Source organism: Balaenoptera acutorostrata, chromosome 3 (assembly GCF_949987535.1).
Source record: "Balaenoptera acutorostrata chromosome 3, mBalAcu1.1, whole genome shotgun sequence".
NCBI classification, from domain to species: Eukaryota; Metazoa; Chordata; class Mammalia; order Artiodactyla; family Balaenopteridae; genus Balaenoptera; species Balaenoptera acutorostrata.
Window position 1 is genome coordinate 36,299,312 of NC_080066.1, and position 25,332 is coordinate 36,324,643.

The window sequence follows — 25,332 nt, forward strand, 5'->3', positions numbered from 1 at the left end:
CAAAAAGACTGTTTCTAATTCACCAGGTTTCTAATGGACACCATCATAATTGACTTTACCATGTGCCCAAATCCTGGAATAAAATATAGATGGGACATTACACTCAATCTAAAATTAATGTTTTTACTATGGAGAACAGTATGAAGGTTCCTTATAAAAGTAAAAATAGAGCTACCATATAATACATGCACCCCAGTGTTCACTGCAGCACTGTTTACAATAGCCAAGACATGGAAGCAACCTAAATGTCCATTGACAGAGGAATGGATAAGGAAGATGTGGTACATATATACAATGGAATATTACTCAGCCATAAAAAAGAATGAATTAATGCTATTTGCAGCAACATGGGTGGACCTAGAGATTGCCATACTGAGTGAAGTAAGTCAGACAGAGAAACAGAAATATCGCTTATATGATATATAGCTTATATGTGGAATCTAAAAAGAAATGATACAAGTGAACTTATTTACAAAACAGAAACAGACTCACAGACTTAGAGAATGAACTTATGGTTACCAGGGGGATGAGTGGGGGAGAGGGATAGTTAGGGAGTTTGGGATTGACATGTACACACTGCTATATTTAAAATGGATAACCAAAAAGGACCTACTGTATAGCACAGGGAATTGTACTCAATATTCTGTAACAACCTAAATGGGAAAAGAATTTGAAAAAGAATAGATACATGTATATGTATAACTGAATCACTTTGCTATACACCTGAAACTAACACAACATTGTTAATCAATTATACTCCAATATAAAATTAAAAGGTTTTAAAAAATAAAATTAAATTAATGTTTTTAAGTTAAAACAATTATCTCAGTATGGAGCAATTTTCATTTGGAAAATTTCTGTTGTTTATGTGGGTGTGGGTATACGGTGTTGTCACAACAGAGGTTTTGTTCAATTCAGTAAAGAAATACGAAGGACCTGCTGGGCGTAGGTCCCATTTTAGAGATAATGGAAGAAGGCAGAGGAATGTTATGGAACCAGCCTTCAAGGAGCACAACGTCTAACCAGAAGACAGACAGCCAAACACATAACACAGTGGGTTAAGTATAGGAAAGAGGGGATGGTGTGCTGGAGCCAGCTGGCAAGAGCCTTCTTGTTAGCAAGTACGCATCTTGTCCCAGCTCAGCTTTCAGCATCTTCACATTGATAGCCTGAAACTGACCAATGCTATAAAATCAGGGTTCTGGAGAGCCCATGGTTAAACACTTATCACTGCAACACTGGATAGAAGGTATCACAGAAGAGATGTGTTTTGGAGGATGAATAGGAATTTGAGGGAGATCCTTGGGTAAAAGAGGGTCAGGGGAAAGAAAACAGTATTCCAGCTAGAAGAAATACATATATAGGGGCATCGCTTGTTTAGGAAATATTGATACAAGTGGGTCAGTGGCTCTCAAACTTTAATGTGCACCAGTTTCACTGTAGAGCATGTTAAAACAACTTGTTGCTGGGCTCTGACCCCAGAATTTCTGATTTAATAAACCTGAGGTAAGGCCCAAAGATTTGCATTTCTAACCAGTTCTCAGGCAATGTTAATGCTGTTGGTCCAGAACAGAGGCAGATAATGGAACACCCCGTGCATGCAAAAAAACCTTGGATTTTTCTCTAGTTCTTCACCTGTCAAAGTGTGATCTGGGGGCAGCAGCAGCAGCATTACCTGCAAGCTTGTTCTAAAGGCAGATTCTCAGGCCGCCGTTTCAGACCTGTTGAATCAGAATCTTCAGTATAACAAGATCATATGTGATTCATATTCATATAAATTCGATAAGCACTGCTCTACATAGCCCACTGATTCTCAATCCTGGCCCTAAACTGAATCACTTGGGGAGCTTTTCAAAAATACTTATGCCCAGGCCCTACCTCCAGAGACTTTGATCTAACTGATTTAGGATCTGGCCTGGGCATGGGTATAGTTTAAAAGCTCCCCAGGGTATTCTAATGTGCAGCCATGGCTGTGAACCAACGCTCTAGCCGTAACCCTCAGGTGGGAGAAGGGTTCCTTGTCAGGGCAGCTGTTGTGAATATTCCATGATGAAAGTTTGAAAGAGCAGCCAAAAGGTGCAAAGTCATCACTAACTGCTGAGAATGTAACTGGGGCAGGGACAGACAGGTTACCCTCTTTCATGCCTCTCCCTGCTTGCCCCACAAATCTCAGTCTCTTTTTCACTCCTCTCTTCCTTTTGCTTAGCTTTGACCTCCTATTCTGTCTTCCTTCCTCTTTCTTACTCCCTTAACGATATATAATATTAATTAACATAAAAAAATGAGCATATCATTTCAGTATGCAAAGTGCTTTAACATATATAATCTCATTAGATTATATGAAAAGGAGAGTGTTTTAAAACCGTAGTCTTTATCTAATAGGGTTACCTGGCTTTGATCTGTCGTTTAAATAACAGGTGAATTGAACGGTTTGGATTTTACTCTCTCTAAAACAAAACGAATACCAACTACTAATTGAAATGTTTTGTATTTGCATATGGCCCTTTACTGACACCCCCCCACACACACACACACACACCTTAGAACTTGACCCTAAACAGGGGAGTGAGTTTCTCACCTTACTGCATGGGACACATCTATGCAGCATGTATTCTGAGAGCACACTTAGCATGTACATATTAGATTCTGTAGTCTTCTCGGACAGTTTGGCCATTCCAAACGGCTTTGCCATCTAATAAAAGCCATTAGCTCTGAACTTCAAAAGCATTAGGCTAAGTGAAAGAAGCCAGACATAAAAGACCACCTATTGTAAAATTCCATTTGTATGAAATGCCTAGAAAAGGCAAATCTATAGAGACAGAAGGTAAATTAGCAGTTACCTGGGGGCTGGCAGGGGTGGGGGCAGAAGTAACTGCAAAAGGGCATTGAGGGGTTTTTTGGGGGGGTGGGGTGGTAATAGAAATGTTCTAAAATTAGATCACGGCTACAGTTGCACAATTCTATAAATATACCCAAAACTACTGGACTGTCCTGGCAAAATGGATGAATTCCACGGTATGTAAATTATACTTCAACAAAGCTACTTAAAAAAAATAACAACAACAACAAAACATTAGCATTAAGTATTTCTCCACCTTAAAATAAGTTTTTCCACCCTCATCCTCCTCTAATACTATTCAGTGAAGAGGAGGGAGCAAAACGGTTTTAATGCAGACTGATTTAAGAAAAAAAATATATTTACGTTGCCCACGGTTTGATAGCATTTTTATTTGCCTCAAAGTACTGTTAGGCTTGGCAGGGCAAGGAAAGGAGGGAAAAGACAAAAAGGAGGAAAGTTTAAAAAGAAAAGAAATAAAAGCTGTGTTATGTTGTTAAAAATAGCTGTCTGGGAAACTTCTGGCCGGCAGGGGAAAGCAGAGCTGCGGGAAAGGGTTAACCCCGCGGGCGCCGACATCTGGCAGGAGTGAGGGCGTTGGCAGAGCCTGGTCCGCCCGTACCAGTCTGTACAGGGGAGCTGTCCCGCCCGCTGATTTATCATTCCCTAATGTCACGGGGATGGGATGTTGAAATTGCGGCTAGAATGTGAAATACGAAAAACATGAAGATTATGATTTAGCGTCTGGGGAAGATCAGCGTTAGCCTTTGGAGAACAGCTCGTAAATGGGAGACATCCTTGGCAATCTCCTGTGGTTTTCAAGACTCCAACTCTCAAGGAAAGCAAGCTCAGGAACTGGGCCGCCAGAGTGTTCTTCTGTTACAGCAGACAGAGGCAGAGATGGAATTAAGAACAAAGCCACTTCTGTGCCGACATGGAGATGGTGCCGGTGCTCAGCAGGAGAAACAAAGTAAATTTTAATTAAACAGAGACCTGATGTTGAAGGATAAATAAGACAATGTGGGGTGTAAACAGCTTATATCAGTGATTTGAATGACACCTGCGGGTGTCTAGACATGAGGTGCATCCTGATAATTTGTAGTCTCAGAAAAGATACAGATGAGTAGGACGATATCCCCAAATTTTGCTCATTAAAAGTAATAATAGCTTGAATTTTTAGGAGGTGTTAAATAAGAGAACCGAGTAGGGAAATGATGTTAACAGCTATCCATGGAGGAAAGGGTAAGTTAGCAAAAGAAGTACAAAACCACATGTGTGTAAATCTTGTATCAAAGATATGGAGAAACACTACTTTCTGTGATTTCTTTTTCCCTACTAGATTTTAGATACTGTGTTGGAGCATTTTTGCATTTCCACATGTCAGCACGCCCCCGTTTACAGGGGAAAATGCAGTTTCCACATTGTTTGTTGGTTATAGAAATGAGTGTTGACAAGCGTTCCCTCAATGCTTACGGTGTGTTTTAATTACTTCCTGTCATATCGAATGCATCCACAATATGGATTTTAAGAATTGGCCTCAAGACATGGGTGTGCTACACTGAAAGTTAAATAGGAGAATCTGACTACTAAGTCTTGAATATTCATTCATTTGTTCATTCATTTATTCATTCATCCAGAAAAAGCACGGCCACAGGCACTGTACAAAATGGCAAGTTGGACCCTGCCTTCATAAAGCACCCAGTCTGCCCAATGCAATCACATGGAAAACTCTGTGTGTATTGGGGGTGGAGCGGGGGTTGTACTGAATCCATTTTGCAATAATAGATAGAAAAAAATAAATGATGATTTAGAGGGGTGGGATAGGGAGGGTGGGAGAGAGGGAGACGCAAGAGGGAAGAGATCTGGGGATATATGTATATGTATAGCTGATTCACTTTGTTATAAAGCAGAAACTAACACACCATTGTAAAGCAATTATACTCCAATAAAAATGTTAAAAAAAATAAATAACGATTTAAGGAGTTCTTTTTCTGTCTGGCAATATTGGGACATAGCCCAGAAATCAGTACTTCAGATAAATGAGGATAATCTTTCTTCAGAACCAATTAAAAATTATAAAAGAATTTTTGCTGGGAATCACCCTAAAATATAGAGCTCTCTCCCCTGCCTGCCTTGATCTCATTTGGTCATGCTGACCCTAAATTACAGTTACCTTGGCACAGAGAGCCAGGAGCCTGGGAGTTTCTTCTTTGTTTGTTAATTTCATATCACAGTTTTACTTTTATTCCTGTGTGACTTGGGGCAGGCTTGTTAACCTCTCTAATTGTGCTTCTTCCTCTGTAAAAGGAGGGGTGGATGTCACTAGATGTTCTCTTTTTTTCTTAAGGAATTTATTTATTTAATTGCCGCACCATGCACGGCATGCAGGATCTTAGTTCCCCGACCAGGGATCGAACCCGTGCCCCCTGCAGTAGAACCGCAGAGTCTTAACCGCTGGACCGCCAGGGAAGTCCTTTTTTTTTTTTTAACATGGGTTTTTGCTTTTTTTTTTAAGAATTTATTTAATTGGCTGCATTGTGCACGGCATGTGGGATCTTAGTTCCCCAACCAGGGATCGAACCCGCGCCCCCTGCATTGGAAGCACGGAGCCTTAACCACTGGACTGCCAGGGAAGTCCTGAGGTTGCTTTAAATCTTACCTCTACATGAATGGAGTATAACTGTACATTCACACACCTACCAATTGTGCTACTATTTCTAAGGCAGAGTGAAATTTCCCCTAGCATGCCTTCCCAAATTTCTAGAACACTGGCACAAAATACATTGTACTTTGCATCAATCCAAGTTCATTTTATTCCTAAAACTGGTATCAAGGCATTTAGCAAACATTTACTGAGAAGGTACCTGTTCTGTTCCAGGCCCTAAGCGGATGGCTGGAAATAGAGTGGAAAAGCCTGTCCCCACCAGGGTTAGTCCCACCAGTACAGGAAGCTCGGCTGGGAGAATGTCAGAAGTGAGCCCTGAACAGCCTGCCGGCCTCATGACACTCCTCCTGGATTTGTATATTTTGCCCTAGATAAACAGCTAAAAATGCAGATGAAATCTCACCATTCTTTCTATGAAAAAAAAGAAAACAGGGTTGATATTGCTCCTGTTCATACCCTCTCGAGATATGTTACAAAGGGTTGCTATTATTTTTCTATTGTAAATGCAATCCATGCTTCTTATAGAAAACTGGAAAAATACAACAAAGTAGAAAAAAGGAAAACAAATCAGCATTCATTGCCCCACTTTAGAGTCAATCACTGGCAACATTTTGGCCTATTTCCTTAAGGTTTCCAGTCAACAAATAGTTATTGAGACCCTATGCCAGGCACTGTGCTGAGTGCTAGGAATGGGAAAAGCGTGACCCGTTCACCCTCACAGAACTCACAGCCTAGGGAGAGAGACCCTGGAAGTGTGATGACCCGGAAGTACACACTGGAGGGACTTGACCTCGGGGCACTTCCTCAGACTCTGGGTGTAGGAAAGGGTTTCCAAAGGAAGAGACATTTGAGACCTGAAGAATCAAGAGGAGTCATCCAGGAGAGGGGAGGGGTGGCAATGGGAGGAAGGCATGAGTGAAATGTGGGGTTTAGGATGGTTGGAGGGCAGGGGGCAAGGGCCTCCAGGAGGAGGGGTGATAAGAGGTGCTGCTGGGGAGGGAAGCCAGGCCCTGCCAGGCAGGGTGTTTTTATCAACCCAGTTGTTATTTTTCTGTAGCTACAAGATTGGGTCCTGCTTCTTTTTTTGTTCTTATTTTTAGACTTAATGCTATAGCATAATCATGTTTCACATTATTATAAACTATTCTTTTAATTCAGTTTTTTGGGGTTTTTGTTTGTTTGTTTGTTTAGTATTCAGAGAGTTGTGCAACCACAATCAATTTTATTTTTTAGTTTTATTTTTTGGCCGCGCTGTGTGGCATGCGGGATCTTAGCTCCCCGACCAGGGACTGAACCCGTGCCCCCTGCAGTGGAAGCGTGGAGTCTTAACCACTGGACAGCCAGGGAAGTCCCTATTATAAACTATTTTAATGGATACATAATATTCCCCCAATGGATGAGGCATCATTTACCTAATTTTTTTTTAAAAGAAAGCTTGTTTTTCTTTGCTTCACATTCCACGCCCTTTGTAGCTCTCCAAGGTCTCCAGATAATGACAAATTGGAAAATTCTAAGCAGGATAAATGTGTTAATGTTTTTTTACTCCAAATCAGAATTTGAACCATCAGCTGGAACCCACCACCTGCATGACTCCTGGCAGCAGCTGTTTAGAGTCCCTTCCAGAAGTGAAATCAACATAGCTTTCATTCCCTCCTCTCAACAGCCCACTCCCACATCCAAAGAAAGATCAACTCACAGAACCCGTTTCTAGGTAGCACCGAGTCCCACCTTCCTCCCACCCCTGGGCTCTGAGCATTCCCACCTCCCTTCCCCTCCTCTGACGAAATCAAAGATTGAAATCAGTTGACAAAACATCAACCTTTTATTAAAGCAAAAGCTTTAGAAGAAAAAAAAATCTCAGTCAAAAATAATGTATGAGGGACTTCCCTGGTGGCTCAGTGGTTGGGAGTCCACCTTCCAATGCAGGGGACGCAGGTTTGATCCCCGGTGGGGGAACTAGATCCCACGTGCATGCCGCAATTAAGAGTTCTTATGCCACAACTAAGGAGCCTGCTTGCCGCAACTAATACCTGGTGCAACGAAAAATAAATAAATTAAATTAAATTTTTTTAAAAAATGTGTACACCTTAAAAAAAATAATGTATGAGGGGCTTCCCTGGTGGCGCAGTGGTTGAGAATCTGCCTGCTATTGCAGGGGACACGGGTTCGAGCCCTGGTCTGGGAAGATCCCACATGCCGCGGAGCAACTAGGCCCGTGAGCCACAACTACTGAGCCTGCGCGTCTGGAGCCTGTGCTCCGCAACAAGAGAGGCCACGATAGTGAGAGGCCCGCGCACCGCGATGAAGAGTGGCCCCTGCTTGCCGCAACTAGAGAAAGCCCTAGCACAGAAACGAAGACCCAACATAGCAATCAATCAATCAATCAATCAATAAATCTTTTTTAAAAAAAAAATAATAATAATGTATGAAAAAACTCACTCCTTCATCTCTCTTAACCCCAAAGATGCCACAAGCACTCATTCATACATTTATTCATTCATTTATTCAACAAGTGCTTGTTTATTGTTTGGCTGCCCTCTGAGTATAGAGGTTGAAACCTATGTGGTCACTGCCGTGCAGACCTTACAGTTAAAGAAGAGTCTGACGTTCAACAAATAAATATCAAGAAGTATTTTATGACCTACAGTGGTAGGTGCTATGAAGGAAAACATACGTGAAGGAAAAAGCATGGCAAGTTTTAGGAAATGGAAAGAGGCAATGTGGCCAGAGCATGGTGAGAGGGTGGGGGCAGGTGGTTAGATGAACAAAAGAGATTTTCTCCTTTTTTCATCTTTCTCCCTAACCACAACCATAGAAAGTCTTATGGGAGATGGAGCGTTTCTACCCATTTGGAAACCAGCGGGCTTGTCTTCAGACAGGGTGGGCTTGGCATTGGGGTAGAGAAACAAGACATGTAGCCTTCAATTCATTCCATTTCTTATTTCCTTTGGTTTTTGAGGCCCTGAGGGTCAGTAACCTGGTTATGAAGGCAGCCCTCAGGACAGTTAAAATACTAACACCACACATGAATGAAGTTCTGTTTATGTACCTGCCATTTATGTACAGCTCATTGATTTTCCTTCTGTTGATTGTTCTTAAAAGGTATCTTAAGATAGAATGTTTTCATGAGCCCAGATGTTAATATTAATGCTATATCCAACAGCCACAGATTCTCAGAGAAGTAAGCTTGCCTTTAGACTGTATTATTGATTTATTCTGCCCAACCGAATCAGTTGGAACTCTTTTGGTTACAAGTGATAGAAAACCCAACTCAAGTTGGCTTAAGCAAAAAGGGAATTTATTGGCTTATGTTACTGGATAGTCCTGGCGTAGGGCTAAGTGTCAGGCACAACTTAATGCAGGGGCCAACCAATATTATTAGTACTCAGCACAGCTCTGTTCTTCCAGTGTGTTGATTTTGTTCTCAGACAGTATCTCCCCTCAGGGTCAGAAGGCGGCCACTGCAGCTCATCTTGAAAGCCCACCATGAAAACGGAGCTGAAGACCATCAGTGCCCACCCTGGGAGCTGGAAGCCGGGAGGGAGACCCACCCAAAATACAAAGGCTCAGAGTAGGGGAGGCATGGGCCCCACAGAAAGAAGCAAAATACTGGAATTTTTTTAATAGGAGAAAGGTAAATAGATCTAAGAGTCTCACTCCCCAAAAAATCACTATCAAAAACCTAACTTTTGATAGAACCCATTTATGCTATTTGGTAGAAGAAAAACTCACAGAATAGAAGAGCTGAAAAGCAAACAAAGAAGTCATCTGGTTTGATCCTCTTTCTTTTGGCAGGATCAAATCCAGATCTTTCCAGGCGGATGAAAATGTGTAAATGTTTCCAATGAAAGAACCAAGTCTTGAGCCTGGGCATCTCATGATTCTCAACTCTAACACCACCCCCTCTTACCCCTCCTTCTCTCCATGCCTTCAACAGATGAAGAAGTGGATTCGATTCTCATTTTCTCCAGTATAAATTCTGCTCTTTACTGCTTCTAAGGCTTCAAATTCCACCATAACATGTCAGATTCACATCATTTTATCATTATGTCAGCCGGCTTCCTTCCTATTTTTTTCTTTCATCTTAATTCAGGTTTTGTATCTGGAAAGCATTCCTGAATTTTATAGAGAGAATAAAGCGGATGCCACGTAAAATGTATTTTTTTGCAGTAAATATTTTTCAGAAATGTGATTTTGCTCTCCTACCTTGTATAAGTTCCTAAACTTCTCTGAGCCTCCGTTTCCATATCTATAAAATGGGGATAATAATAATAATAAGCTTCATAGGTTTTTTTGGTGAGGATTAAAGCACTTAGAAGTCTGTATCTGGCATTTAGTAACTGTTCAACAAATGTTAGCTGCTGCTACTATCATTATATCATCATCATTATTTTATAGAGTCTTCTCCTCTTTGGGTATTTCATCCTTGTACAACCAGGCTTTTCTTCAGATCTGTTTCCTCATTCCCCACAGAACAAAAATCCAAACTGGATGCTCACTGTGTCTTGATCCTCCCTCCTGCCCGGCTTGACTTTAATGTTGCCATTTGATTTGGTTTTCCGTTCGATCTCAAAACTGGGAAGAGTTCAGTGGGCCAGGGAACCTAAGTATGTGGAGAGAAAGCAGGGATCCTTGCACCTGGATTCTCCACACAGGGCCCTGGTCTTGGTGCATAAACAGCCCTCCTCTCCTGCCAACACTGTGAGCCTCTCCTTGGACCCCAAACCTGGGCCTCGGCCAGCAGCTCCCACAACACCTTTGTGCCACCGGGGGCCTGAGGCTCGAGGAAGCCGCCCTTGCATGAAAACTGCCTTCCTGCCTTTGCACCAGATCTGCCTGCTGTGCCTCCAGGGGCTGCTGGCTGGACATTTGCTGTTTCGACAATATATACTATCCCCCTCACCTCCCCCCACTCTCCCAAGCCTCCAACTTAGTGCTGCTTCTAAACCTCAGGCCCCAGCCCCGGGTCTCCTCTCCTTCCCTCCAACTTTCACCCCTTCAAACTAGAAGACGTTCATGACGTCCAGGATCTGCTCTACTCCTCCCATGAGGTTTTGCTACTTTCTCAGGAATCTGAATTACCGCTTTCTTTCATTCTGTACCATTTACTCTCAGTCAGACAGAAATTCCTTGAAGTTTTCTGACATTTGCTTGGCACCCTTACCCAGCTTCTAGCATGAATGCAGACTTGCCCCATTTTTATGGATCTTCAATAACTTAATTTAGAGTTGTAAAGAAGGGCCATTTTACCCTAAAGACTGAGTGTCCCATTTTTATTCTTGTTCTACCTTTCTTAAGTGAAGAATTTCAACTTTGAAACACAACTTCTTTTCCTGTTTGTAGTTGTGACAGAGGGCAATATTGAACTTTTTTTTTTTTTTTTTTTTTTGCAAAATGTTCAAATTGGAGCCTCAGTAAAATCCTGCTCTGACCACACCCAGGGGAAATGGAGAAGCGGTAATGAACAGAACTGTCCCAAGGAAAAGAACACAGGAGGATGAAATGGGAATGGTTTCTTCTGGGTGATGCAGGGTCCGAGCAAGTCAGGGCTTCTGAAGGAGGCTGCCTTCAAGGGCCCTGACTTGCCTGCCCTGTGGGCCAAAGCCTGCTTTAGCCGCAAGTTTACTATGCAGAGACAGAAAAGGAAATTCATGAACAGAGATAATGTCATGTGTATGGCCACTGCCAAGAATGAGAGCCAGAATCTCTCTCTGGTAGGGCTTCTGCTCGGCCTTTCCTTGTCACAAGGGTGGAGTCCAGCCAGGTGAACCAACCTGACCACCGCCCTGTGTGCGAGCCCATGGCTGGCTTGTGGAAGCAAGTCCTTGCAGGGCTCCTATGGTTCCTCCTCAGCCTGAATGAGGACGCCCACTGTCATCAAGCCAGGTTTGCAGGCAAAGTTCCTGTCCCATGCAGACACACAACTTGTAGCTTCCTTGGGAGGGCGGAGGGTGTGGGAAGTGACTCTCTCCAAACATTTTCATCTTATTTTCTTCTATGATGCACATCCAGGCAACCTGCATTGCATATGTTCTTTGAGGTCAAGAGGCTTGCAGGAAAAGGTTCTAGGGGGGCTACACGAGTAGGATGGAACTACAGAGCATCACATAGGGCTCATCACTGTGGCTTAGACTCAAGGCTGACTAGGACTGCTGACTATACCTTGCCTACTGTCAGGTAGGCAGTGGAGGGGAGGAATGTTGGCTGAGGACGGTTTTTTTTTTTTTTGGCCGCACCGCACAGCATGTGGGATTTTAGTTCCCCGACCAGGGATCGAACCCATGCCCCCTGCAGTGGAAGTGCAGAGTCTTAACCACCGGCCTGCCAGGGAAGTCCCGGCTGAGGACTTTTGATGTGCGGGAACTTCCAAAGGACAAGGTTGAAGCCAACTAGCTGAGTGGCTCCAGGTGATTTTCTTTCACTCTCCCAGTCACAGTCTCAAGAGTAAAATGGGGACTGGACAAGACAATTTCTACAGCCCTTTATGGCTCTGACATTCTGAGAGAGTACAGTGAAAATAAACTCAGGCAATTACCTAGAAGTCTCTGTTCTCAGAGGAAATGGGGAAAGCTGGAACCTTTGGAAGTCCTCTTTCTCCTGCTAGGGCCATAGCACAGTGCCTGGAAGTGATATAAATCTCTTCTCCCATCTGTGGGGGCCCTGATGGAGTGAGCACCTTGCTTATGGTGCTAGGCATGGCCATAAGGCTTGACATCGGCATGGAGTCCTGGGTGCCCTTTGCCTTGTACTGACAGGAAAGCCGAGGCTTACTTCAATTCAGGGACCATTCCTCACCTGCCACTATGTGTGAGGTACCACGGAGGACACTGAGAAGTAGAAAATACATTCTCCACCCTCAAGGAGATTTCTAGCTAATCTGAGCTTCTTTAGTTACTCAGCACTCCTCCTTTTCCTTGTTTACTTCCAGGTCTTTGCATATGTTGTGCCCTCAGCCTAAAACACTCTCTCTTTATCCCCCTGTTGCTAGGCCTGCTGTCTGTAGCAATGCAGGTTGCATACTGCATAATTCTAGACCTATGTATGCAGATGTAAATGGTGCCTTCAGAAATGTGCAGTGCATAGCCTGTACAACTGTACAGCATGGCTTTGACTGCCTTCTCCACCCCGTTTCTCCTATCTGGGGGTAGCTCACAGTCATCTCAGTTTTCAGCTTAGTCATTACGTTTCCTCCTTTCTTTCTGTCCTTCCTCCTTTCCTCTTTCCCTCCATCCCTTTCTCCCTGTCTCTCATAATTACTGAGCATCTACTATATGTCAGGACCTGTGCTAGGAGTTGGGTATATAGTTGTAACAAAACAGATAGGGTCGCTATTAAGCTTACATTCTTGTGAAGTATTTATATTTTTCTTCCTCCAGGAAGTCTTCCCTGACTGCACCCATGATTGCCTCAGGTGCCTACTGACTGACTGATGAATGGCTCTGACTTGGGAACCTTTTGCTCTAGAACACAGTGCCTCTGGTATGGAGAGAATCTGAGAAGGACAAGCGGGGTTGAAGAGACTAACCTGAAGCCCTGAACCCAACTGGGCTGGAGCTCCATCCCTTCCAGATTCCTGTCCTTGGGAGCACCCTGGGGCATCCGTGAAGCTCATTAGTGAAGCAGCAATTAATATGAGGCCAAGAGCATGGCTTTTCCCTGCCAGGGAGGCCACAAAGTTCCAGAACATCTCAGGGAGGAATGGAGCACCACTCAGGCCTGCCTCCCAGGGCTGCAAAACAATCCTTAATGAATCCTCTGCAGGGGAGGGTGAAATCACCTGTAAGGAGGCAGCTCAGCCTCAGGTGTTCTCCAGGAGGCTTAAAATAGCGGGGCTCCCTCCACAAACACCTTCCAACACTGTTTAGGATGGTGAATGCCAGGAAACTAATGAATCTGAGCTTAGTGAATTAATTGTTGATGAAATAATGTGAAAAGTGTGCTTCCCGTTCATCAGTCTCTACAGAAATTAATTAGTCCTGCTTGGCAGCAAGCAGGATAAAATTTTCAACTTAATTTATGAATTTGGCCAAATTGTCTATGGGAAGCCTTGCCTGGAGGACCTTCCATGGCTGCTTTGTGTCCAGACAGGCCTTGCCTTTCATAGAAGACGTGATTGCTTTAAGAGAGCCCCAACAAGAGGAGAGAGTGGTGGAGGAGGAAAGAGGTTTGATTGTGAAGCTCCAAGCAGACCCACGCCTCTCCAGGCTTCCTGTCTCAGCCCTCCCCTGTGAATCCTTCATCTGAGGAAGGTCTGTTGGCTGAATTGAGGGGTGACGATTCAGAGCAACAGGGCTAACTGTCAGGCACCGTCTGACTTCACATTTAATTATTCTATGCTGTGTGTGCTAACGCAAATTGCAGGATGATGTGAAAGAAAAATAAATCTGATGAGAAGTGTATTTTTTGGGGGACTATTTTTAAATAGGGAGCAGAGAACTTCTCAGGCCTGGCGAGATCAATCTGAGGAATTGACTGGCACGAGGCATGAATGAGCGCCTGTATGCCCGGTACTTGGGCACAAAACTGCTGGCTATCGAGTGTTCGGTCAGCTTTTGTCGCCATGGGAGTCAGGCTCTCTCACTGCAGCCATTGGGAACAGGAATCCCCACCAGGCTTTCCCCGCTGAGCAGCAGAAATCTGATATAAACCTCTAAGCAGAGTGACTTGAGTGTCACCAGTCTCTGAAACATTTCTGAGAGAGAGCGAGTGATTGAGCATCTATGTGTGTACATGCTTCTTTCTGTTGCTAAAACACCAGTTTTCTCATGGAAAAGCCTGTGAACCACTGAGTTAAAACAGGAGCACACGGTGCTTTGTGACCACCTAGAGGGGTGGGATAGGGAGGGTGGGAGGGAGGCTCAAGTGGGAGGGGATATGGGGATATATGTATGCATATAGCTGACTCACTTTGCTCTACAGCAGAAACTAACACAACATTGTAAAGCAATTATACTCCAATAAAGATGTTAAAAAAAAAAAAAAAACAGGAGCAGAGAGGGTAAGGGGATGTGTTCTAATCTAACTGAACACTTCTGGCCAGTCTCAGGAGTCAGGAGAGGACAAGAGCCCCCAGGGTCATTTCTACTACTTAGACTTATTCAGTAATTCAAGCGATAACTAAGCAGGACTATTCTAGGCATTGCGGATACAGCAGGGAACCAGGTAGTCAACGCCATGCTTCCATGAAGCTTATTTTCTATTATGAGCACAGACACAAAGCTATCAGCATCTGGTTTCTGATTCTGCTAAAACTTAGACTTGTTAACATTTTATGATGGACCACTTTACTGAACTCTGAGTTCTATATTAGTTTCTGTTTTTAAAACAAAATGCACATTGCCTAGTAGACACGTACATTGTCACCTCCCTTGTGTGCATGGCTGTTGAAATTCATACCTGTACTAATGCCCTCAAATTTAGTCCAAAAAGGTTGTGATCTTCTAAAGACAGCCAGAATCAGCAACCGTTTTAGGACACAGTAAGCTGGGGGAGGAAGTCTGTTTGCCCGTGACATTGGCTGTTTGGAGGTGACCTTGGGTCCCTGAGAGGCACACCCTCGTAGGTTTATCAGGCTGCATGGAAGGACTCACTCGTGCACCGGATCCGCCACTATGGTCAGGAAGAGCATCTCAGAGAGAGAATGTTGGAGCCTGAGCAAGCGCCTACCTCCTTCCTGTAGGCTTTTGCAGCTGCAACCAGACTTCCCTTCCCTTTATGAATTTGTGATGTTCTTACCAGCCCACTCCGTGACCTCAGGCTGTGTCTGCCCTTTGTTTACCTCTGTTCTCAAACTGCCAGATATATAATTCCATGGTTCCCTCAGGTTGCTTCTTGGGAGAAGGTAGATTGCATAAACAAAGGTGTGTGTGGGGACAGCTCTAGCCCGAGAGCTAGGCAAAGCAGTCGGATGTGCTGGAAAACCAAGGCATGGTCTTCCTTCAGCCCAGCTCTCCTGCTAAACCGACAGTCACTGTTCCATAACAAATGTCCTTTGCTTTCTTCTCAAGTCACCTGAACCACTATTCCCCCATCTTCTCAGACTGAATGCATTTCAGGCCCCGCTCACACGCTAGCCCAGCTCTTGAGGGCTGCCCATATGGTGTTCTCTGGAAGTAATTTCTTCCTCTTTTCTGGCCTCTCACTGCTCTTGAAACACAGCCATTTGTGTATTATCTTGCCTACAAATTCAAAGACCTCAAAGGAAAACCCCGTGCATTCTTAACCAAATTGTCCCCTACAGTCTTCACACTGAAGAGGGACTCAGTATGTGTTTGTTTCTGTGTCTATTCCACCCTGGGAACATTTGAGGACAAAGTACTGTTTATAGAAAATGGTGAGAGTTAATGAAAGAGGTCTTAATGTTAAGTCCAATTGTGCTGAACATCCAAAATTTTTTCTTTCCTGAAAGCAAATAAGCAGAGTGATCCTCCTTGGCGTCCTACCACCCAGAAATGTGACTTAGTAAGATCTCTCAATCTTCCCTCTCTTTCATTCTTTCTGCAGTTTATATATTACTCTGCCATAGATAACACAGACAAGGGAGTTGGCATTGAGAGCCAGAATACCAGGGTTCAAATCCCAGCTGTGCCTCTTACTAGCTGAGGGATCCTGCACAAGCCATTTAATCCGCCTGAGCTTCAGTTTGCTCAGCTGTGAACTGGAAATAATAATATCTGTGTTGCCTACCTCCAGTGTGGATGTGAAAGTTAAATGAGATGGTATAGGTGCCAGTGCTTTAAAATGGTTTACCCCAGTGTGTTCACCGTGTGAAAATCACCAAGCTGCACAGATATAACATGTGTGTATCTATCATACTCCAGTAAAAGTTCTTTATAAGGTAATACTTTGTACAGACATTTCCAATTGTTTATATACTGTGTACTGAGGAAAAAAGATGAAAGAATGATTTAAAGTTGGCTGTAAGTCACTAACAGTCTTGAATCGTTGTTGAGTTTATAAGGGAACTAGCCATTTCAGTTCACTGAGACAACTTCACATTTTGTTAGTCCTTACGTCATAATTCTCAGTGTTTTAGTTTTACCATAGTCAAATACAATAGAAACATCTTTTGGCAGTCTGGAGACTTGCATTTGAAGTAAAATTTAGGAGCTCTCTATGGAAAAATATATGATATAGTGAAGGATGAGTTCTCTCATTCATGTTCATTTTATCTTTAAAATAATAACTGGGATATATGAACTATTATAATTGCTTGGTTTTTTGTTTGCTTGTTTGTTTGTTTGCTTACCACTTTATACTCAGTGCCTTGAAGAGTGCCCTCATTTACTTAAGAACTAAGGAGTTCATGGGACACAGGACTTTGGGTGCTAAAACCAAGAACGTCCAGGACAAACTGAGATGGTTGGTCACCCTACTGGCACATGGAAGATGCTCAGATGTTGGTGGGAGGAAGGAAGACAGGCAAGAAATTCAGGAAGAGTGCAGCATTAGTGGTGAGCGTCGCTGCCTTCCAAGAAATTCAGGAATAAATTTTGGTACCACAAAACTCTCCTTTCCTTTAAGTTTTCTAAAAGTGTACCTTATGCGTGCATATTGTAAATGTTTTAACATTCATATTTAAAAGCCACTACTCTGCACTTTAAACACCATTATGGGATAAAACGGCCTTCTACAAAATGGTTAATGTTTGGAATTGCATTGCTCAGACCATAGGCAGATGTAAAGATGTGGAAGCTACAACGTTAGACACTACTGTCCTCATTCTTTCCTCCTGACTGCAGGATTTCATTCTAAAAAAGAACCATGGAAATGTTATTGTAGTCTTTATCACTGGACAATTAAATTCAAAATGCAGGATTAAGAGTGGGTGTTGTTTTCCTGGCCAAAGGCTTATAGGGCTGGAAGAGACCTCAGCGATCCCTCCAACCCCTTCTATTACCAATGGGAAAAGTCAGGCCAGAAAAAAGTTGGCAGCAGAGCCAGTCGAGGACGATCCTCCTGATTTCCTGTGCATCCCACTTCCCCACGTTGCCTTTTCCTTTTCCTTTGCTGCTCTTGGCCTCCTTGTCTTCATCTTATGGCATTTTAAATCAAATTATAAAATCAGATTTGAGGATTTCCTGTGCTTCCAGGGCATGTGCACCTACCTCCAGTCTAAACCTGGTTGCTCTTATCTGACTCTGCCTCCCAAAGATTTCCAACAAATTAGATACTGTATAGGTCTAATGAGGGTGACTAAGAATAATCAATATAAAAGCATTTTAGCCACTAATCTCCAATGAGCAGATATGGCATTATGTATTCTAATTTGGGGGTAAACACTAAAGAATGAGATCTTACAAACTGGCTGTCCTCTGACCCTGTGACTTTGACATGACTGTGGAAAGAGAAGCAAATTGAAGTGGAGTGAATATACAGGACAAGGGATGAGAACAGAGCAGAGTAGCCTGTGCTTTGTATAAGAGACCAGAAAGGTTAACACAGCAAACCTTAACTAGTCTCATCAAGATAAAAAGATAGTAAATGCAAAATAATGACATGAGTGATGAAACAGAGGACACCTCTATATGGACTGAATGTTTGTGTCCCTTAAAAGTCCTATGTTGAAGCCCTAAACCCTAATGTATTGGTATTTGGAGGTAGGACCTTTAGGAGGTAATTAGGTTTAGATGAAGTCATGAGGGTGGGACCCCTCGATGGGATTCGTTTTCTTAATAAGAAGAGGAAGAGAAACCCCAGAGCTCACTTTCTCTCTGCCATGTAAGGGCTCAACAAGAAGGCGGCTGTCTGCAAGCCAGAAAGAGGGCCCTCACCAGAAGCCAAATACTGCCATACCTTCAGCCTCCAGAAGTCCAAATCTCAGTCTTCAGACTCCAGAACTGTGAGAAAATTAATTCCTGTTGTTTAAGCCACCCAGTCTATGGTATGTTGTTATGACAGCCCAAACAGGCTAAAGCAACTACATTCACAACTCTCCTAACAGCCTGGCCTCTCAGCTCCTTAATCACTTGTTTCCTATAATGTTGACCTCCATCCTACCTAAACCATGTACTCCCTGGAGCAGGGACTCTCAACCTTAACTGCATATCAGACTCACCCAGGAAGCCTGGACTTCACCATAGCCCATTAGAATTAGAATATTTCTCAAGTTGGGACCTGTTATTTAAAAGTTCCCTGGGTGAATCCAATGTGCAGCCACAATCAAAATCCACTGAACTAAATACATTCAAGCACATTCAAATCAATAAAAAGAAAACCTCAGAAAATGGGGAAAGCATAAAAACAAGCAATTTACAGAAGAAATATAAATGGCTAATAAATATGTGGGGAAATGGTTAACTTGCTAATGACCAGGGAAATGTAAACATTTTTTTAAAAGGTTGCTCTTGGGACTTCCCTGGTGGCGCAGTGGTTAAGAATCCGCCTGCCAATGCAGGAGACACGGGTTCAATCCCTGGTCCGGGAAGATCCCACATGCCGCAGAGCAACTAAGCCTGTGCACCACGACTACAGAAGCCTGCGTACTCTAGGGCCCGGGTGCCGCAACTACTGAGTCCGCGCGCTGCAACTACTGAAGCCCGTGCACCTACAGCCCATGCTCTGCAACAGGAGAAGCCACCGCAATGAGAAGCCTGTGCACTGCAACGAAGAGTAGCACCCGCTCGCCACAACTAGAGAAAGCCCACATGCCACAATGAAGACCCAACACAGCCGAAAATGACATAAAGAAGGCACTTCTTGCTGCCTGGGGTCAGTTTTCTCTTAATTTTTTTGAATTTTATATCCACATATATATTTTTATGTATTTATTTTATTATTTATTTGGTTGTGCTGGCTTCTTAGTTGTGGCATGCAAACTCTTAGTTGTGGCATGCATGTGGGATCTAGTTCCCTGACCAGGGATGGAACCCGGGCCCCCTGCATTGGGAGCATAGAGTCTTAACCACTGCGCCACCAGGGAAGTCCCTCGCATATATTTTTAAGAGATAAAAATTCTCTGAAAAAGGATTTCTACTTCCAGCAATGGCAGACTAGCTTGTTGCCAGCTGACCTTCCTGTCAAAATCAACTAGAAAAACTCGATAAATACGAAGGGAAATAAAACGTATTTGAAGTCATCTGAGATCTATGCAGGCAGCCGACCTGAGGGGCCAAGATCCTGGAGAGCAGGGAAGCACAGAGAGGTGAGCCTGCTGGAGGCACCACTTTTCTCCTGAGGGCATTTGTCAATTATAAGGCAGCAGCTGAGACAGTGGGATCCCAGCAGAAAGCTGTGAAGGGGCAGCTGAGAAGCCAAACAGAACTTTCAGCAGTCTCAAAAGTCTATGGTGAAACGAACAGTTGGGGACCACCTGAGGTAAACACCCCGGGGCTTTCATTTGGAGCCCCTGAAGGACTGTGGCATGGTAAGGGATATTATTAACATGCTTCTCCCAGTAGTAACTGATAGAAAAAGTGGACAAAAGATAAGCAATGATGTGGAAAGATATTAATAAAGTTGATATGATTGCAAGCGCACACATAATTTACCTAATAAATGCACTACTCTTTTTAAGTGTACATGGGCACATCTACCAAAATTGACCATATGATGCTGGGTCAAAAATTATGTCTCAAAAAATTTCAAAGTTTTGAAATTACACAGCATATGTTCCAAGATCACAGTACAATTACCTACACATCAATAACAAAATATAACTTTTAAAAACCCCAAATGTTTGGAAATTAAGTAATATACCTTTAAATAACCCATGGGTCAAAGAAGAAATCGTAATGAAAATTGTAAAATATTTTGAATTAAATGATAATAAATATATGATATGACAATGTGTGGGATACAGCTAACACTAGGCTTAGAAGAAAATTTATGGCTTTAATACACATGTTAGAAAAGCAGAAGGTCAATTACCTGAGTGTTTATCTTGGGAAGCTGAGAAAACCCAAATAAAGGAGAAGAAAGGAAATAATAAAGGTAAGAGCAGAAATTAATGAAATAAAGAGCAAAAGGACAGTTGAGTGGATCAACAAAGCCAAAAGCTGAGTCTATATAAAGAACAATAAATTGATAATCCCTTGGCAATACTAATCAAGAAGAAAAGAGAAAAAGCATAAATAACCAATAACAGGAATGAAAAAGGATACGTCACTACAGTTTTCACAGGTATAAAACTTCTCAACAAGGGAATCTCTCAATCTAAATATATAAAATAATAACGCTAAATTTCAAAACATTTTATAATAGCAATTTTAAAATGGTAGAATTACTTGCAGATTCCACCAGCTTTCTTTCCTATTTTAAGATGGGACCCTGTATAAATAAATTTTCATTATCTCATTAACCCTGGCTTGATAAAATACTCAGTACAACTCTCACAAGCATAGAATGTCTGGTAAACTTGGAATTTCAGCAGTTAGATATTAGGAAAGATAGAAAATCTCCAGAATTATACAATTTAGAAGCTTGATATGCTCAAGAGAGTCTCTTACCTAGACCTCACCTTTAAGGTAAAATATACATGAAAATATTTGAGAAGAGAAGGTAGAACCCCGAACTTCCTCAATCACCAATTAAACTGTCAGTATAGCCTCATATGTATTTCTGGTGATAGCCTAAATGGGATTAAATCTTTACGGTGCTACATGACTAATTTTGAACACCTCTGCAATTAGAACACAAAAGGAAACACAATGTTTAGATTTATAACCATTTTAAGAGCACTCATCATGGATTATGTTCCCAAGTTTTTATTAACCACCTTGTGATTATGAATTACAACCTATTATCATGCTGTTAATCTAAATGTTTACCTTGCTGGGACAGCAAAGCCCTTTAGATCAGTAACCATATCTCGAATGTTTTAAAAAACTCACCTTTTGTGTGAAAACGGCTGGACTAGCTCCCTTCTTACTTTGTGTTTTCCAGACCAGGGGCCTTGTTCTGAGGGGAACAATAAACAGATAAAATAGGTGAGCAGGGCTTCCCTGGTGGCACAGTGGTTAAGAATCTGCCTGCCAACGCAGGGGACATGGGTTCAAGCCCTGGTCTGGGAAGATCCCACATGCTGCGGAGCAACTAAGCCCGTGTGCCACAACTACTGAGCTTGCGCTCTAGAGCCCATGAGCCACAACTACTGAGCCCGTGTGCCACAACTACTGAAGCCCACGCACCTAGAGCCCGTGCTCCACAGCAAGAGAAGCCACCACAATGAGAAGCCCACACACCACAACGAAGAGTAGCCCCCGCTCGCCGCAACTAGAGAAAGCCCACACGCAGCAACAAAGACCCAACGCAGCCAAAAATAAATAAATTAAATAAATAAATTAAAAAAAAATAAAAATAAAAAAAAATAAAAAATAAAAAAATAGGTGAGCAGTATGGCAAGTTCAGGTCAAGAGCACTAGATTGAGAACCCAGGAACCAGGGTGTCATTCTAATATGTAATTAATTTAGTTCTAAATGTAATGAACTGTGTGACTTTGGGTATGTCCCTTCCCCTAATGGGCCTCAGTTTCCTCATCTGAGAACTGATGTTGATGGTCCAGGTGATCTCTGAGGGAGGGGTCTACTTGGGCTAAGCGGCAGAGGCACATGGTCCATTTATGGAGAACGCAGCAGAGACTCATTCCCTAGGGCTGGCCCCAGGGAAAATGGGCTCCCCTTGTTGGCCCTGGACTTAGGGGGACAGATTGGAGAATATGAAAACAAGGCTCCTCTTCTTTGTGTTTAAACATCCTGCTGTGCAGGAATACCATCAAGTAACTCTAAAGCACCTCTCCCTTCCCCTTTCCTCCTCTCTCCCCCTGCCACCAGCCATTTATCTACTTGAGAATGATGAGTCCCAGAGGTGAGGAGGGTGCCAGCTTGCCCTATAGTCTAAGAGGCACCTGTGTAAGTCGAGGTACTCCAGAGAAATAGAACCAATAGGATGTGTATGTATACATATAGAGATAGATTTATTTTAAGGAACTGGCTCACAAAATTATGGAGACTGGCAAATCCAGAAACTTCAGGGTGGGCCAGCAAGCTAGAGACTCAGGGAAGAGCTGATGTTACAGCTCAAGTCCAAAGTTCTTCTGCTGGCAGAATTCCTTCTTGCTCAGTGTAGGTCAGACTTTGTTCTAGCCTTCAGCTGATTGGATGAGGCCCACACACAGTATGGAGGGCAATCTGATTTACTCAAAGTCCACTGATTTAACTGTGAATCTCATACAAAAGCTCCCTCACAGAAACATCCAGAACAATGTTTGACCAAATACCTGGGCACTGTGGCCCAGCCTAACTGATACATGAAATTAACCATCACAAGTCCATCCCTTGTCGACTCAGTACCCATACACGTCTCCTTAAATGATAGTTAATCTCAGAACAAAGACAATAACAAGATCATACTTCCACCTAACATGATACCACTATCCTGTGAACAGCTGAAAATACACTAACCCTTTCCCCAGAAGAGGATGCAAACTCCTTGAATAATATTTACTCTTCTCCTTAATATCTTGTATCTTAAATACTGCGATGTAAAGTTAACCACACCTAATTTACACAATGTTATATATCATTTATATCTCAATAGATCTGGGGAAAAAATTTTAAAACAGCCCTTAAATACTATGATATAAAGTCAATACATCCATCTTATGTTACATGATACACACACACATATACATATATTCATAACAAAATAAGGGAGAATTACTCATTTCTGTAACTGGTAACCTGCTCATAGCTAGTTTTTATAACTACATTCTCCACTATGCATTCCATATGCCCTTTGCTTTTAGCAAGCACCTCAGCTGGTCATGATTCTTTACCTGGTGGGTAAAGAACCCTGAAGGGTCTGAGCCATTAGTGGTCCTACTTGGATTAGGTTTTCCATTGATCTTAATCACAGGGCATGGTAACACTAATAGGTGCCCTAAGGCATCTCCTATATTCCAAACACTCTCTTCCTTACACCCATTGTGGAGTAGTTGTCCAATTTCCGTAGTTCTCCAATTTCCCTTTGATAGTCAGAATCAATCACCCCACCCAACACAGTAACTCCCTTCTTTGCTTGTTGACTTAAAGCCATAAGGGGCCCAAAGTGGCTGGGTGGCACTCTTAACTTCCAGTCCAATGGAATCATCATGTCTCCTCGTGGAAGCATTCTTCCCTTTTAAAACAAAGACCTCTAGGCCAGCAGAGCACAGCATCGTGGAGACAGGAAGCAAAAATCTTGCTAGTGGGTCACTAGGGGTAATAATGGTTCCTCTCCCATTTCCACCCCTGGATTCCTTGACCCACGAATCCTGGCTATCGAGAAACAGTACCACATATCAGATGCTGATTCAGAGCATATACGGCCTCCTGGAGAACCCTGTCCCAACCCTGCAAGATATCGCTGCCTAGCTGGTGCTATAACTTAGTTTGCAAAAAGCCATTCCACCATGCTATCAAGCCAGCTGCTTCAGGATGGTGGGGAACATGATAAGACCAGCAAATCCCATGATCAAGAGCCCACTGTTACACCTCATTTGCTATCAAGTGAGTTCCTTGATCAGAAACAATACTGTGTGCAATACCATGACAGTGCATGAGGCATCCTAAAAGTCCATGGATGATAGTTTTGACAGAAGCACTGCATATAGGGAAGGCAAATCCATATCCAGAGTGAGTGTCTATTCCAGTGAGAACAAAATGCTACTGCCTACAAGACAATATCCAAACACACAAGGCCACTCCAATTCCAGCCACTGCTTACTTCTCCAGCCTCATCTGTCATCACTGCCCCCCCCCAAATTCCCTGATGGAGCCCCCAGAGAAACTTCTTCTTTCCCAACTTTGCCATGATCTTTAATAACTCTGCATCTTCACCCACCCATTCATTGACTCATTTGTTCACAGATTCATTGAGTCATTAAGTATCCACTGGTGAGCAGGACAACAAGGTCTTTGCAGATATGTGTTAAATAAGTTAATACTCTAATGAGATGGCTGGTATGATAGGGAATGTAGTCGGTGCTAGGACAGGAGAAAAAAGTGCCTAATCCACAGAGTAGATGAAGACACCCTGAGGACAAGACATTTCAATTGAGATCTGAAGAATGCATAGGCATCAGCCTGGTGAAAGAAGTCAGAAGGGTGTTCTGCCAGAGGGGGCAGAATATGTGAAATCCTGGGAGTGAGAGCTGCTGTGACAGAGCAACAGGAGGAGGGGGAGGGGGCGGAGGAGGGGGGGGGGAGGGAAAGAAGGAGAAGAGGGAGAGGGAGGAGGAGGGGAATGGAACTGGGAGACACCCAGAGGCTGATGCAATATTCTGAGCAAGAGATGATGAAGGCTTGAGATACATGGATGGATTTTAGAGATATCTAGTAGAAGAAATAGAACTTGGTGAATGATTGGCTGTGGAGAGTTGAGAGAATGCAAGAATATTTCCAGGTTTCTGGCGTAGGCAACTAGGAAGAGAGTATCACTAGCTACTGAGATGTTCACTATTTATCCCCAGACCCTGGGAAATATTTGTTGACTAAATCAATGAGTCAATGGAAGAATGAGAATAGTTGGGAAGGAAGATGAGATGATGCCTTTGGTTTTGGATATGGTGGTTGTAAGGCACCTGTGGGATATCTGAGTGGAGATGTCCAGGAGGTCATATTGCATATGCAGGTCTGAGCTCTAGAGAGAAGTCTGGCCAGAGCCTTTGCACGTGCTATTCTGTCTGTAAAGTGGGAATAACAGTGTCTCCTCTGCCTCTGATCCCCACAAGAATCAAATGAGGGAAGAAGTGGTGCTTGGAAGAAATCATATGCAAATCATATGCTGGAGGAAACGGTTTAGACTTGAAATCAGACAGACCTGGTTTTAATCTGTGCTTGTCTCTTTATAAGC